General features: G+C 40.5%; 1 long non-coding RNA gene across 1 annotated transcript; it reads right to left on the bottom strand.

Annotated features, from left to right (window-relative positions):
- Nucleotides 1-4,837: 4,837 nt before the first annotated feature.
- LOC106098800 (uncharacterized) lies at nucleotides 4,838-13,648 on the bottom strand. Its single transcript, XR_003216621.1, has 4 exons — nucleotides 12,939-13,648; nucleotides 5,735-5,786; nucleotides 5,526-5,606; nucleotides 4,838-4,998 (listed from the first exon to the last, which is right to left on the bottom strand). It is a non-coding gene; the product is annotated as an uncharacterized LOC106098800 (long non-coding RNA).
- Between the last annotated feature and the right edge of the window lie 1,904 nt (nucleotides 13,649-15,552).

Raw genomic sequence — 15,552 nt, forward strand, 5'->3', positions numbered from 1 at the left:
GGGGGAATATGATGGATTGGCGCACGTCAAGAAGGCTTTAGTCACCTCCGCTGATCGAACACAAAACCCTCTATTGAGCCATTTCAAGGTTACACACAGTTTTTTCGTGTATATGTGCGAGTCTCTTGCTTGCACACAGGTGTGCCTGCATCCCCTTAGCTCGCGGTGCTGCACATTTGCATAGTGGCCACGCTTCTCGGTGAACTGAGTGATTGAACTGGAGGAGATAATTGACGTGCATACACAAAGACACACCGCTAGCAGTGCAGATTTTATTAGTGCGCAATGATCTCGATGAAAGGCTCAGTTCGGTTAAGGGGATTGTAAACGTGCCCCTGAGACTTTGACGCAGGCTGCTGACATCATTGCCCATACCTCCTTTTGACCAAGCAGTCTGTTCACTGCTCACTCCCATGGAGGAGGGGGAGGGAGAGAGGAGGAGGAGGAGGAGGAGTGATAGTGAGGCTAATATCTTGATTCGAAGGGATTAAAGGTAGAGGAATATGTAGAAACAGATGTGGCCTGTCAAATTTAGATGAAGGAAGAAAATTACTGGGATCGTGTGGCATTCAGCCGCCCACCTGACTCCTGTGACCAGATATTTATGTTGTCAATCTTGCAGCAAAATGATTCCATACCTGCAGAGCATCATTAAGGTTGCAGAAATGTCACCCTGCACCTGACGGTAATTATTTATGCACAAGAAGTATCACACTGAGATAATGATATTTGGCTCAGAACGTAGGAGGCTGGGATATTTTAAAAAGAAAAGTTTCCTGTGAAGTTGCAAACACTGCACATTATTTCATTGACGTCATTAATGCTATAGCTGGAGGTGGTGCTGCCCAGAAGAGGACAGAAGTGTATGCAAGCAAATGCTCAGGAAGGAACTCTATAATATAATAATAGTTTTGTCATAAAGAGGACTAAAGAGAGAACTGTGGTGAATCAGATCCTAGGAGCTCTCTTATCTCTGCTGCTAAAATTGGCATATGGTTCGCTTTAAGCTGGGGGAGCAGATGCTGCTGCACAGTGTAGCAGGTGACTCCTCTGGCTGCTTTGCTTTCTTAGATATTCATTTCCCTGCCCTAAGTGGCTAGCATTTACTGGCGTGCAGAATAGGAAGAGGGAGAAGATAGATGGGGGAAGGAAGAGTGGCCGTGGGAGGGTGAACGACGATGAAAACAAGAAGGGGTCTTTGTGCCGCGGTTAATCTGAGGTTAATCATTATAGTGAGCGGTGGGTGGCTGGGTGTTGAGTGATGAGAGCAGGCCCGGCTGGACGAGGAACAGAGAGAGAACTGTGTCAAACTGCCTGTTGTGCTCTTTTATCTCGTGACAACCCTAGCAACTAAATCAAAACACAATACAATACACCCAAATGAGGAACGACTGGAAGGCTCCCTGCTCGCTGGTATGGCCGACAAGATGTTAGGCAGCGAATACACACGCAGGACACAACCGGTGCAAATGTGAAGGTTTTGCAGCATTCAAAACTGCAAGAGCAGACGCTGAATCTTACCAAATCTTTCCTCGTCCCCACAGTGCGGCTGCCTAAGCAGATTTATGTCCACAAGTAATGCAAGTAGACACAGTTTGAGCAAACAGGGGATTGGCTGAATTGTTTTGCTTGTGATGAAATGGATTTCATACATGCGACAGCCTAAAGCAGAACCCGATAAAACTCATGTATAACACAAGTAAATCCATCAAAGCTCCACCAGACTGCAGGGCGGAGAAGGGGATAAGGGACTGGAGCTGTGAGAGCATTCAGGATTGAAAGGGACTGCATGGGAACAAATGGCCTCATGCTGTCTGTACCAGGTTAACTACCCAGTACCAGATATCATGGCGGTATATTCAGAAGGATTTGATATATTTTATTGAAAGAAAATCACCCCAAAAACAAAAATGTCACCTCACAGCTTTGCCAAATTTCACCTCAATACAGCCCAAAGTTATTTTTTAATTATTGATGATTATATCAAGACAGCAATAGTTGTATTTCTGTTTACACTAAAGTCCTGAGGCCTGCTGCACTTATGCACTGTGCTTTATCTCTGTCAAGGCATGACTTGGAAGTGACATTGCAACAGTCCAGATGGAAAGAAAGTTGCAAGTTTTATCCCTCCAGGTGGTGCTGCATCTTGCGCTCCTGATCTTTTTGCTAAATGTCCATATGGCCTCTCAGCTGGGCCCTAAAGCTGGATAACAGTCTTTAACTCATCACAGGAGAGTTGTAAGAGAAAGAGAGAAAGGAGAGAAGTAAACACATGGATAGAGAGAGAACTCAGTGAAATATTAATAGATGGCAACTATTAAAGGGAGGAACTGTTCATCTACTCGTGACACATATATTGCCCCAGCTCGTCTGCACTTGCCTTAACCCCTCTCCCTTTGCCGCACTCTAATTTACTTTGCTCATTTCCTCGTTTTCTTTGCGTAATTTCTCCCACCTGACCTCCGCCGTCTCATTTTGCAGCTGTCGCTTCAAAGCGGCCGGTTCAGAAAAAATGTGTTTGCGGGGAGTTTGAGCCGAGTCCGTCAGAGAAAAGAACAGCTAAACGAGGATTAGGAGACCTAAGCTGGGTGAAGGCGGGTGTCTGAGAGGCAGAAATGACGCCGAAGACATGTATGTGTTCGTGGGCTCCAGCCATGTGAGCGCTGGAGCTTCCAGCCTGAAGAGGCTACACGGGAGGGGAGGGGGGAAGTGGAGATCTCCTTTTGCACCAAGGCCAAAAAAGGAAAGCTAGAGCTGATGTCCAAAGGTCAATCCTAAAGATTTGTAGGATGAGTGGTGATGTCTTCTAAATTTAATTTCTGACTAAATAACACCTGAAGCCATTTTAAAGCAAGAAATCCAGGAATCAGGGAGCGGATAGTTTGTGTTTGGTTTAGGTGAGGGAGCATGAGAAAGACCACTTATCAGCCATTATATCAGCACAAGTGAACATTATGTGCACGGACTTTGTACTTGCACGCCCGCAGGTTTAAAGACAGACAGTTTAATATCTGATTAAGCTGTGTTGGGCAACAGGAAACAAACAGAGTTTTATTGACCCATCTAGCCACCCCGAACAACTACAATCACTAAAGGTCTGCGTCACAATGAAAACTATGTGGCTGCAAGATGTTTTTGTAGCTGTTCTTATGGAAGGGCAGTCTCACAACACAATAACATTAGCAGGCAATTAAATTAGTGACTAATTTCTTCTAAATCCCAAGTATTGTGCATTCTTTTGTTTAAACCAACAATTATGATTAAGTTATTTGCTACAACTGTTTTAGTATAATTGAAGCAGCTAAACAGAAAGTGATGCATTCATGAACTTTGACTTTTACAACGGTTTCATCTTCAGCTTCCTCCTTATCTTCTATGAAAACCCTTATGCAATCACTTGCGAGAAAATGTGCACACACACACACACACACACACACACACACACACACACCAGCAGCAGCAGCAGCGAGTGCAGAACATATTGCTTGTTTCTCTCTCGCCGGCTGACTCTCGTGTGCTAGAACAATAAATCCGGAGACTGTGTTCCAGCTTCCTGTGGAGCTGCAGGAATGTGGGATCAGTGAGGCTTTGATATATATTTTTAATTTAATTTTGCTGTGCTATGCTCAGTGAGATTTCCCTGATTTAAAGGGATCAGACCACATGTCTGTTGTTTGTAAGTTCTGACTGCGCGCACGGCACGTTTTTGTTAGAATACAAATCGTTTTTCACAGTCACAGAGTGGGGCAAGTCCAGGTGGGGTAAATCATTAAATTTCGGGTTTATCACTCATGAGGGTCAGGAGTGTGAAAAAGGACAGAAAAGAAAATGGAAAATAAGAACTGAGTGATTCAGAGGACACACACATGCATAACACAGGGCCTTGTGTATGTATACATGGACAGCCCAAATGTACAGCAAGGGAAGCAACTTTGATTAATGAAAAATCAATCAAAGTGCATGAAAACAGTTCAATGTGAATGACTGTGTGGTTTTTATATGTGACAATGATGTGCTTGCTGCACAAAATCCTGCATGTGTGAATGAGCAGAGTGGTGAGAAACTAGACTAAAAGTGACCCAGACTCTCTCTGTGTTTTATTTTAATCCTTTCACTCTGTCATTTTTCGGAGCAGTCGAATAAGAGCATTACATCACCAAATCACTATGAAAGGTGCACTCTCCTGCTCCACTGAGTGCTGACCTCTTTCTAATGCTTTCCTCGTCGCTCTGTGTTTGCGTACCCTTTCCTCCCCGTGCCATCTCCCACTTCTTTGGTTAATGCTCTCTTTTACTTCCTGCATTTACTCTTTTTAATTACATGCACTCGCTGACTGCCTGTCATCGTGCTTTATCTCCTCCTCTTGCCACTCTCTCTCCCAAGCATACTATCACCTGCCTGCACAGCCCCTAGCCCTCTTCTCCCGTCGCCTTCAGCTATGGATAATAGGCTGATCTGTGGTGTGACGCACATGGCTCCATCTCCAGAGGGGCTTTTGCGCACACAAGCATTCATACAGGATCTGTGTGGCCTGGTGAACAGCTACAGGAACTGGCCAGGTATTTACATCTTGAGATAACTGTCACCACAGGATTACTGTATCAGTCGCACTTCTGTTAGCACAATAAACTGCATTCTTTGGCAGAAAAAGGCTTTTGTTCCTGTTATGAATAGAGATCATATAAACAGATTATGTTAAAGCCACCAGACGTAAAGAATGGCACTGAAGATTGCTTTGCTTTTCCCTGAATTCCAAGTGTGACCTTTTATTTATTATTCTTGCCTTCAAGCTAAACTGTTTGACTACTATATGTCAGGAATGCTGGGCGGAGTGGACTCAATGGCAGGACTCAGAGGAATCAAGTTTAGTGAATTTATTTACAGTGAAACACCAGGGTGATATATACAGGTAGCACAAAGGGGGAACAGGGGATCCACACTGACTCAGCTCAGGCAGTCTCTCCAAGAACTCCAGGACGGGGAAAATCAAGGGAAGGTCTGTATACAAGAGGAAGAACGATGAGATTAGTTGTGAGTTTAAAAAGGCAAGGAAAAGACACCAGACTAAAGAGGCAGGGCTTTACTAACGGCACAGTTCAACGATCCAGAGAAGAATGTACCTCTGCCGCCCTCTTAAATAGTGCTTCTTAACGAGATCACCGAGAACAGGTGATTGATTGTAGCAGGTGTGTCAGCCAGAGGCAGGAACCCGCAATGAGTCCTTCCCATGAACACTGACACAGACACACAAGCACAGAGAGAGGAGAGGGTGAAAGACAGAGAGAAGGCAAAGCCTGGAGCAGGAAGGACAGGAGGACTGAGGGAACAGGACACTGTACCTACCCTTCAGGAACAACTAGAGAAACGTCAGCAAACCTGTGGTAAAACAGAGGCAGAGATCCATGTGTTCGGCTCCCACTCCACCCAGATGACTGATTAGTGTGGCATTGTGACATGGAACACTGGTCTAACAGATATAAAGCAACTGAGGACAAACAGACTATCGCCATTGTCGAGCTGCTTACATGTGTTATTGATTGATTGATTGACTCTCCTCTCCAGTGTCCACTGCCCACTGCACTCACTAGAGTTGAGGCAGAGTCCAGCTGAAGATGGAAATGGAGTGTAATGAATTAGCAGATCCATCTGATATCAGACTAGCTTTATTACATGGAAAACAACACTAGTGCAATCATTTAATCTGAAATAAAAGGAGTCATAAAAGAAGTCTTACCTCCACCAAGGAAGTTATTTTTTTTGGTATTGTTGCTTACTTGCGATTCTGTCTGTAAACACAATAGCTCAAAAAGGTTTGAATGAATTTTGATTAAACATTGTAGGAGTGTAGAGTGGAGTCGTGGTAACAATCCATTAAAATTTGCCTTACATGCACCAAGGTCTTCAAAGTCACTTTATTGATTAATTGATTAATGATTAAAAATTGAGTCTTACAAATGTTGTGTGTGTTGTCAACATACAGAAAGATCATAAAATGTCATGTCTCACATTTGAACTCTTTCAAGTTTAATAGATTGATCTGAAGGTCAAAGTGATAATAATGCTCTCGGTAAACAATAAGAGGTTTCTGACAAGAACATGTGGGCACGGCATACTGTTTTGTGTATAGTTGTTTCATTTTATTATGGCTTTATATAAATTACAATAATAGGTTATAACAGTGTGAATATACAACAATTTGAATACATGCACTATGTTCCTGAATAAGTATTAGTTTGACCCTTTTTCATTTATTTGATGGAGGGGATTTTCTCATTTAAACTGATATTTGAACTAATTAAACAAACAGTAAAATAAGGGCTACACATGCCCCCCCCCTCATTAAAATGTGTGTGGGGGGGCATAAACCTGCACTTAGCACTTGATTTAATGCACTACAAACATCCTAAAGTACATTTAAAAAGACCAGAGAACACAAAATTAATATGTACAACATACAATAAATACACTATTGCATTAAAAGTAAATACTGCCAAGAGAGCGAGCTGCCTTGGTGGAGGTTTGCACTCTTTGAGTGTTATGGTAGCACTTTACTCACTCTCAGTTTTGTTTACTTCCTCCGTGTTTGCCTAAAGATGTCTTGGCAACCATATCATCACCCATGTAAAGTTCTGTTTTGAAGGCTTAATTTTAGCATCTGAGCATCTCCAGCTTCCTTGTTTTGAGACCAGAGCGCTAAGTCAGTAGCTAACACTAGCTAGCATGGTTAGCAAACTGTATCTGCACGTCTTTTTTGAAATGTCAATATCAGCTCAATTTTTTTGCGTGTGTGTTTATTTACTAAAGGTCGTCTTTACTGTCCTTTACAGTACTGCTTGTTTTTAGTCCTGCTTTTGGTTCCTCTTCCTTGAGCTAACTGAAACCAACACTGTTTGCTGAGAGTTATAGTGTTGTAAACTTCCCATGATGAAAGAAGTGTCACTTTTAAGAATGCAGCAGAACTTATTTACCTAGCACACTGCTGCCACTGGACCAAAGAAACTAAGTAAAACCACAGCTCTTACCTCTTACACAAACCTTTCGTTGGGTTTGCATGACACCGATATGTGCCGATGGAAAAAAAGGTGTATATTAATAAGGTTCCAATGCAGCTGCAGTAAACATGCCTAAACTCTGCCGTAATAACAGCTTTAAAATGTTTTAATGACTTATAAACAATGACAAACATAATGAGCTGCCCAGGATGCTCTCACAGGGCCTTGAATCAGTTATCTAACCCCTTTTTCCTGACCCACAGTCCAGATACACATTGGTAAGTGGTTACCAAGGTTATTATAGTTAAAGTAAAAACTAAAACAAAGTGTTTAAAACATTTTTATTAATCAAAATAAGAATAAAGCCATGCATTTAAAAACTGAATCAAATAAAATCAAATGGAGATTAAATACTTATTTTGGTCAGATTTGTCCCTGAGGGGACTTTGACGCATCTGTTTATTGGGACTTGGGATGTAAGCATGACTGTGAGTCAACTGCCATAAAAAATGTTTGTGTTGTGTGTGTGAGTCTAAACTTCTTACTTTTTGCTGCTGGAAAATACTGATTCATAGTTAAACATAAAAAAAAAAATAAAAAAAAAATACTAGAACTAACACTGGAAAATGTAAAATAAACAAAACCTACATTTTTTTAATCAATAAAAACTGAACTGAAATGAGGAAACTCACTCTGGAAACTACCTAACTTAAAAACAAAAGAGAAAGAAAAACTGACAAAAAAAACTGACAAAACTTGCTGCTCTTTTAGTCCTCTGGTCAATTTCAAAGACTGATGGTTACTCTTTAAGTTTACTGTTAACATTACATTGCTGAATCACTAAACCTTAGTCAGCTGCATTGGGCAACTTTTCCCAGAAGTTGAATCCAGGTTTATGGCAACACTTTATTGCCATAGTGAACTCGGTCAACACAAACTAATGGCCTATTAGCATGAATATTACTACCATTTGCTTTTTAATTGTCATTATGAGGCACTTGAAACTATTGGTTTTACTGAACAGTAGTCATTGTATAATAATTATGCTATTAATGTGCTTGGGGTTGCAGTGTGTGGTGAAGCTGTTTGCCCACTAATTCCATGTGTTGGACTTCCTTAGGGAAAGACACTGAACAGCAAATAAAGGTCTTTCATATGAGGCTAAATAATTAGATTAGATTAAATTATGTTATTTAAGTCCAGACCACTGACCATTCATCTTTGTTTAAAGTATTTAAATTTTGTAAGAATTTATAATACTGCCTTTGACAAATGGTCTATGTAATTGCCATGTAATTAAATGTAATTTCAAAGTATTTTATTGGAAATTACAATTTAATTATATTTACCTACAAATACCTGAAGGTAGGTGTGCTAGAGTAATGGAGTAACATGTCAGCAAGCAAAAAAATAACTGGAAATAATTACCAGGGGAATTACGCCCTGTGTCATATTTTAAAGTGTTATCCTGACTATAAATGGTTTAATCACATGTAAATTTTCAATGTAATTTTATTTCATGAGCAAAATGTAAAATCTTAAATTTAACAGAATCTGGAATCTTATACCTCTCTAATTATGCAGTAATTTGAAGCTATTGGGTGGAAACTCAATGTCCACACTACGTGGCAAATAAAGCCAAAACAGAACTGCAGTTCAACAAAGACTCCCATGTTAAAATATAGCCTGGTGCCAAAAAACCCCCAAAACAACAACAACAAAAAACCAGAGGTGCCACTAGAGGAACTGCAGTGTTTGTTACATCCGCATTGGCCTATTTTTTCAGCTCCAGAGGTTGATGTTTGTTCTAGTTTAGTGGTTACCTGTTGGTAATTTGCACAATGTTCAAAATGCACTTCAATGAAAATATCTTCTTGTCAACAATGCAAGCCAAATATGCTTCTCGGTTAGTTATTTCCTCCTCACCATTCACAACCAGTAAATGCTTTAAGTATTATATATATTAAAAAAAAGTTTGGCTATATGCAAGTGTCTGTATGATTGTTAATGCTGCAAAAGCCATTCACATCAAGCATTTTGTAGCTCCAGGCACCCTCGGGGCCTGTAACACTGAACTGCTGCTGTGGGTAAGCATCCAGCTGATTACCATAATATATTTACTATACAGCAGATCACAAGTTGATGGGAAATATTGACGACAACTCTGTAATACTGAGAATATCTCCACCAAAATGAGATGATTTTTCATTGTAAACTCGATTACTTCCAAATGGATAAACAACTCAAGCTCAAATTAATGATTTTTTTTCCCACATCATTTTTATGGGAATTACAACCACAAACTCTAAAATCAGAGAAAAATATGGACTAATGCGTGATTTTGTGCGAGTGAGAGCTCTGTAAGGCCCTCATCACTGAAACTGTTTGTTTGAGCAGAGCTGGTCCTGGACCTCCTGGATGATAGCTTGACGCACAAGCTCACGAGGACAGCCTCTGCCTGCCAAAGTCAACAAGCATAGACAGACCAGCGTTAATTGCCAAAGAAGAATGAAACCCCTGTGCTCCACAAGATACAATGACACCGAATGATCAGACAAAGAAGCTTTTCACAGACTGTTGAAGTTTGCAAAAACAAGGAGCCGAATAAATGAATAAATGGGTCGGGGTCAGCGAACAGCGCATCGGCTGTGGACGTCTGTCAGTGATGTGTGTGCGCGCATGTATGTGTGTTTACACAGTTATGCTTTCAAGTTATTGCAAGCTCCCAAAGGTTTTGCACATGTGCTGTAAGAACAGGCCTATTATTTCCTGTGGTTTTGCCATATTTATGAGAAAAGAGGAAGGATGATAAGAGCTGCATGTTTTAGGCTATCAAAGACGAGATCTCACAGCAGACTTCAGCTAAACGGCTTCTGCTGCTTTTCCGACAGGTGTCTGCTCATACGTGTGAGCGTAACACAAAAGCTAAAGAGTGTGTCTGTGGTGATTACGAAAGCCAGCTGCTGTTCAGTTCACGCCAGACGTTTGACATGGATGCAGGAGGCAGCTATTGAGAGCCACTCGAGGGGGCAGAAGGGGAGTGACCTGAGAGAAATTGCAAACAATCAGGACGGCTACATTCAGAACAGCGCTGCATGCGTTCTGTATTTTGATGAAATTTCACAGGGAGCGTAATTACAGTTTAAAGCTGTTTACATACCACTGTGCACCATTTGTGACCACTGAGCATCAGTCGAAAAACAACAACGCCAACAGCCTTTCACTAACTTGTATGTCATGCATGACATTTAACATGGAAACATTTCAGTGTAGCGATCACTTTGCGTGCAATGCAAAGGGGAAAAATGCACAAAAGGAGAAAAAGGAGAAGTGGAATCACTTTTTCTCCTTTTGTGCATTTTCCCCCTTTCTTCAAATCTAGTTTGTGAAGCAGACAGCAGAAGACAGTCTGCTTTAGATGCATCCTCACTGCTGTAAATACTTTGTTTGGTTTAGGCGAGGGTGCTGCTGTCTGATTGGAGCCTGCAAGTGGGAAGAAACGGGATGGCCGTTCATTTGCTGTAATATAACCTGCTCATTCCCACATATTGGTGCAATGAGGCATCGCGCAGACTTTGTACTAGTGAACTGGCAGGTTAAATACTGTTTTTTTGGGTAGTCTAAAAAAGTCCTCACAGGATGAGTTATATAAACAGTCACAGACACGACCAGCCTGTGGATTTGAAATCAGGACTTTCTTCCTGTGAGACAAGAGTGCTCACAACTGCACCACTAAGATTCCCCATGGTAAACACACAGAAAAAGCAATATAGCCACTGTGAAATCACCCGAACACCTTTACTGTGAAGCCATGCTGTTGTAATAGATGCACTTTAGCACTGACTTGCTGAAATATCAAAAGATGAAGAAGACATCATCTTGATGGGAACACATGTTAATCTAAAACCTGTATATACCTTTCAAAGCTGATGGTGCCTTTCCAGATGAACATGCTGCCCAGCATAGGCACTAATGCACCCCCATACCATTAGAGATGAGAGGCTTTTGAACTGAGAGCTGCTAATAAGTCAGGTGGTCTCTTTAGTCCAGTGTGGCTTTCAAAAAAGAATTTCAAATTTAAATTTGTCTGATCACAGAACAGTTTGTCACTTTGCCTCAGTCCATTTCAATCGAGCGTAGGCTCGGGGAAGATGGCAGCATTTCTGGATCATCTTCACATATGGCTTTTTTTCTTTCCTTTTTGCATCATAGCACTTTAATCTGTATTTGTGGATGCCACAGAGAGCTGATTTCGCAGGCAGTAACTTCTGGAAGTGTTCCTGAGTCCATGCAATAATTACCATAACAGAATCATGGCTGTTCTTAATGCAGTACCTGATGTTCAGCCGTGTCCCTCATACACATAGACATTTATCCAGGCTATGAATCTTTCATAATATTATGTACTACAGATAATGAGATATTTAAAGTGATATAAATTTTGTATTGAAGATTTTGTTCTTATTCCACAGTTTGCTAATATCGTTTTTGCCGATGGGTGAACTGGTACTTTTGAGTAGCTCTGCCTCTCAAAGATACTCTTTTTACATATTACTGACCCGTTTCTAGTTCATCTAAATGTTAAAATTGGAGTACTTACTTTTCCAGCCTTCTGAACTGTGTGTGAGAGATGAAGCTGCCTTTAAATCAAAGTCAGTTAATGTTTTTCATGAAATAGTATGTTCATATGTTTTCCATGCTGTGTTGTGAATATAACAATGTTGTGCATTCTGTTTTTATTTATTTATTTTTACACAGCATTACAATTTTTTCAGAACAGGGGTTGTAGAGAGGCCCGACCAAAGACAACACCCTGCATCAACTCTAATAGTGACCATAACTTACAAAATAAGCATCACGCTGTATTCATTAAGATATGATTTCACTGACGTCATCAAAGGCTGAAGGGTGATTTTCCCAACAGGCTGCTACGCTTTTCAGCGTTTGCAGTCAGAGAAGTCTCCTCCACTGGCCATTGGAAAGAATACAGTTTTAAAGCACTTTGGTACATTGTCTTTTATATACAATCCATAGGTAGCGTGATAGCTCCAAAAATATCAGCATAGTCTAAATAGCATGGACCCCTGTGAGTAAATGCTATCTCAATAAGCTGTTAGCTTTAGACCTTTAGTCTTCAATAAACATGCATTATCTTTACATAGCTTACATTAAGTGGAGGAGAATAAAACAACGGCTTAAAAGTTTGAAGGAAAAACAGCAAAAAGTAAAAGTACTTTTCATTCATTATGCCAAAAAATAGTGGTAAGCAAATGCAAATTGCAGTCTGAAACAACCTTGTTCTAAATTAGCTTTTGCTATCAGTTGATTGCTTCCCTGTAGAATTGTGAGTATTTTCTTCTGTTTTTACACTTACGCTGTTTTGGACCCAGGCCGCCAGCCTAGAAAGCAAACCTGGGAAATCATTTAAGATTCAGAAAGAGCCGGGGTGACTTTTTAGTCGGGCAATGTGAGGTTCAAAACACATTTCTGAGAGCCCCGTGTTACAGTTAGCTGTGATGTGTCACAGTGAAGTCTCTGCGGTGTGCGGTGAGAGGTCTTTAAGGGGACAGTATACCCCATAAGTAAAACTTTTAGAAAAAGAAAGCAGTGATTTCACAGCGAGATGTTCACTGGATGTTGAACGCTTGAAAAAAGTAGTACCTGTGGCCTTTGTTCATATTTAATCATCCTGAAATATGTGTGGTTTGTTTTCTCCCCCAGCATCAGGCTTAATCTTATAATGTAGACACACACCTCGCTATCAGAGGATTTTCTGCTGTCTTGTGATCCTGACCTTGAAGACCACGCTGGACCTTGATATGTTTTATTTGAAGACAGCATCCGGGGACACTTAACGTTATTAGATTTAGCTGGACGTGATGGCACGACACCCGATTAACAGAAGAAAATGTTTGATCTTCACTTTGAGGGAATCACATCTTTTACCTTCTTTGAAGTTTGCATTCCTGCTGTTATTCACGTTTTTCCGGTGATCTAGACAGCAGTTAGTGAGAGGATGCAACCTAAATAACTCAGCATGCTGCAGAAGAGAAAATCCACGGGTTTGAAGCTGTGACTCATGACTTCCTGTCATACACCCCCTGTTTACCGTCACTCCGCAATATTGAAATAGGTGCTAAAAGCAAGTGAAATATCCCTTCACCTTGACCTTTGCGCGCCCACCTTTGATTAAAGGGCAACAGGAGCACATGAGAAACCACCCAACTAAACTCGTGGCTCCTCATCTTTGCGGCAGCACACCATGCAGCGAAATGTGCCTGATTAGTCACCTGTTTCAGTATGTAATGATAACCGATATCACTGAGATAAAGAACCGATATCAGTAAGATAAAAGAAAATCATTAGTCAGCCAAACATATATGCGTCCTTTGCTGATATTCTGCAAACGACTGATAGCAGGAATTAAAATATATTCTGTTGTGCACACACAGGAAATACCTCAACCTTAACAGCATTAATGTTGACACGATAAACACTCACACGCAAGCACAAAGCCACACTGATGAAAAATCAGCATGTTGATTGTGACAACTCAGATCATGAGAAACTTTGCAGTGTCTGTGTGTGTGTGTTTGTGTGTATTTGTGTGTGTGAAGACAAAAAATGAGCCTCACGCGTGCAAAAGGGATCCCACTCACGTCATTTCCAGAAAGGGAAGTTGTTTCTCTTTGAGAACGTGCCAGTGGAAGTGGCAGCAAATAAAGCGCCTCACTTACGCTTATAGCAGCATATAGGAGAAACACTCACGCAATGATTTCCATCATTAGCATGTAAATATATATGTACATTTACCTTACTTCTGCGATGCTGTTTCTTCTATGAATGCATGCACAATTATTCTCCTTTAAAGTCACTAAAGTTATATGCATATGGATGAACCCATTGCACCTGGACTCATAAGGGGGAAATTAGAAAAAAGTTGATAGCTTTTACAATGACAGTTAAGGTACATGCACAATATGTCAGGTGCAGCTTTATTTCTGTTTTGACACCTTTTTTTTTAGCCAGTATGAACAGCAAGCTAAAGTTAACTTGATCTGAATTGATCTGAATTAGACCTTTTGATTCAAATGCCAAACTCATCACTCTTATAAGGTCAAACCTCTCCTGATGTTGTGACTTGTGTGAGCCGAGAATCTCGACAAATAAAAAGGTGAATTTAATATACTGTCACGTGCCCATCGTTGTACGCGTATTAAATCCAAAAATTTCATGTGAAACATCAGGATGCGCTCAGACAAGGGAGCTCTGGCACCAGCACGACACAGTTTATATAACTGTGTCTGCCTGCTTTGCACACACTCAGGAAATACAACAACTGCAACATGCAAGTGAGGCGCACATTCAAATAACATCAGGTAGACATTTGGTTATGAAACTGGCGTGATGAGAAGCAGAGTGGGCTGTGTGGTTTTGTTGCAAGTGTGCATCAAAATATTGTGTGACCTTTCAGTTGGGACATTTTGCATGTGATTTGCATTCCTTTAACATTTCGGATTGCGTGAGGGAAGAATCTACATCTCTACTGAATGCGATATTTAGTATTTTACACCAGCTTTTATTCTGAGCACACTATGCGACGTTACATGTCCATCAATATAGCATAGACTCTGCAGGTTTCTCCTCCTGTTTAGGTTCTGCCACTCTTTTTCTAACTTTGTCTTTGGCCATCATCTTGTATATGTTCTCAGTTTGACTGCTTGGTAATCAGGAGTACTTTGCATAGCAACAGCAGAAACACACTCAACCACAACATCTTTAACTTGCATTAGATGTAACCTGGATTTATACTAATGACCTCAGCTGTTTTCTTTTCCCCCCATGTTGACTGGCAAAATTGCACGTCCGCAGGAAAATCCCCCAGTAAGCTTTAAGCTGCAGCTCAAAGGGAAAAGCAAAGGAAGACACACACAGCTGCTCTGATTGCTGAAACTCGGAAACACACATCCACTGGTCTGTGTCCATCATTTCCAGGGAAAGGCGATGTTTCACAAACAATCCAGAAGCAGAATAAATGGGGGGGGTACTTAGCTTACACCGAGATCCAGCGTGGCGTTCCTATCGGCCACCCACAAGTTCATAAAGAAAAAAAAAGCAAACAAAAAAAAGCTTTACTTGTAGCTCACATAATTTGATTCACAGCTAAGGAATAATTTCAACCTTTCAGAACCCATTACCATTTTACTAATGGTAATGGGTTACCATTTTACTAATGGTTTACCAGCATTTTATGTGGATCATACCACATGTAATGATCCATCACCTGTGGATCAAACTATTCCTAAATTGTATTTAAATTCGATTAAATTTCCTCATTCTGTTAAGTCAAATGGTCAAAGTGTTGAGCAAAGGTTTTTATTATAACTGACTTTACTTATTAAATGTACTTTACTATGTTATGGCTTATATATATATATATATATATATATATATATATAGTGTGTTAATTCAGAATATTAATTACAACAACAATGCTGTGAATGCTTTTACAAGCATTCACACTAATAACGCATTCAAAGTTTGAATGCGTTATTTTAAT

The sequence above is a fragment of the Oreochromis niloticus genome, linkage group LG16 (genome assembly GCF_001858045.2).
Source record: "Oreochromis niloticus isolate F11D_XX linkage group LG16, O_niloticus_UMD_NMBU, whole genome shotgun sequence".
Lineage (NCBI taxonomy): Eukaryota > Metazoa > Chordata > Actinopteri > Cichliformes > Cichlidae > Oreochromis > Oreochromis niloticus.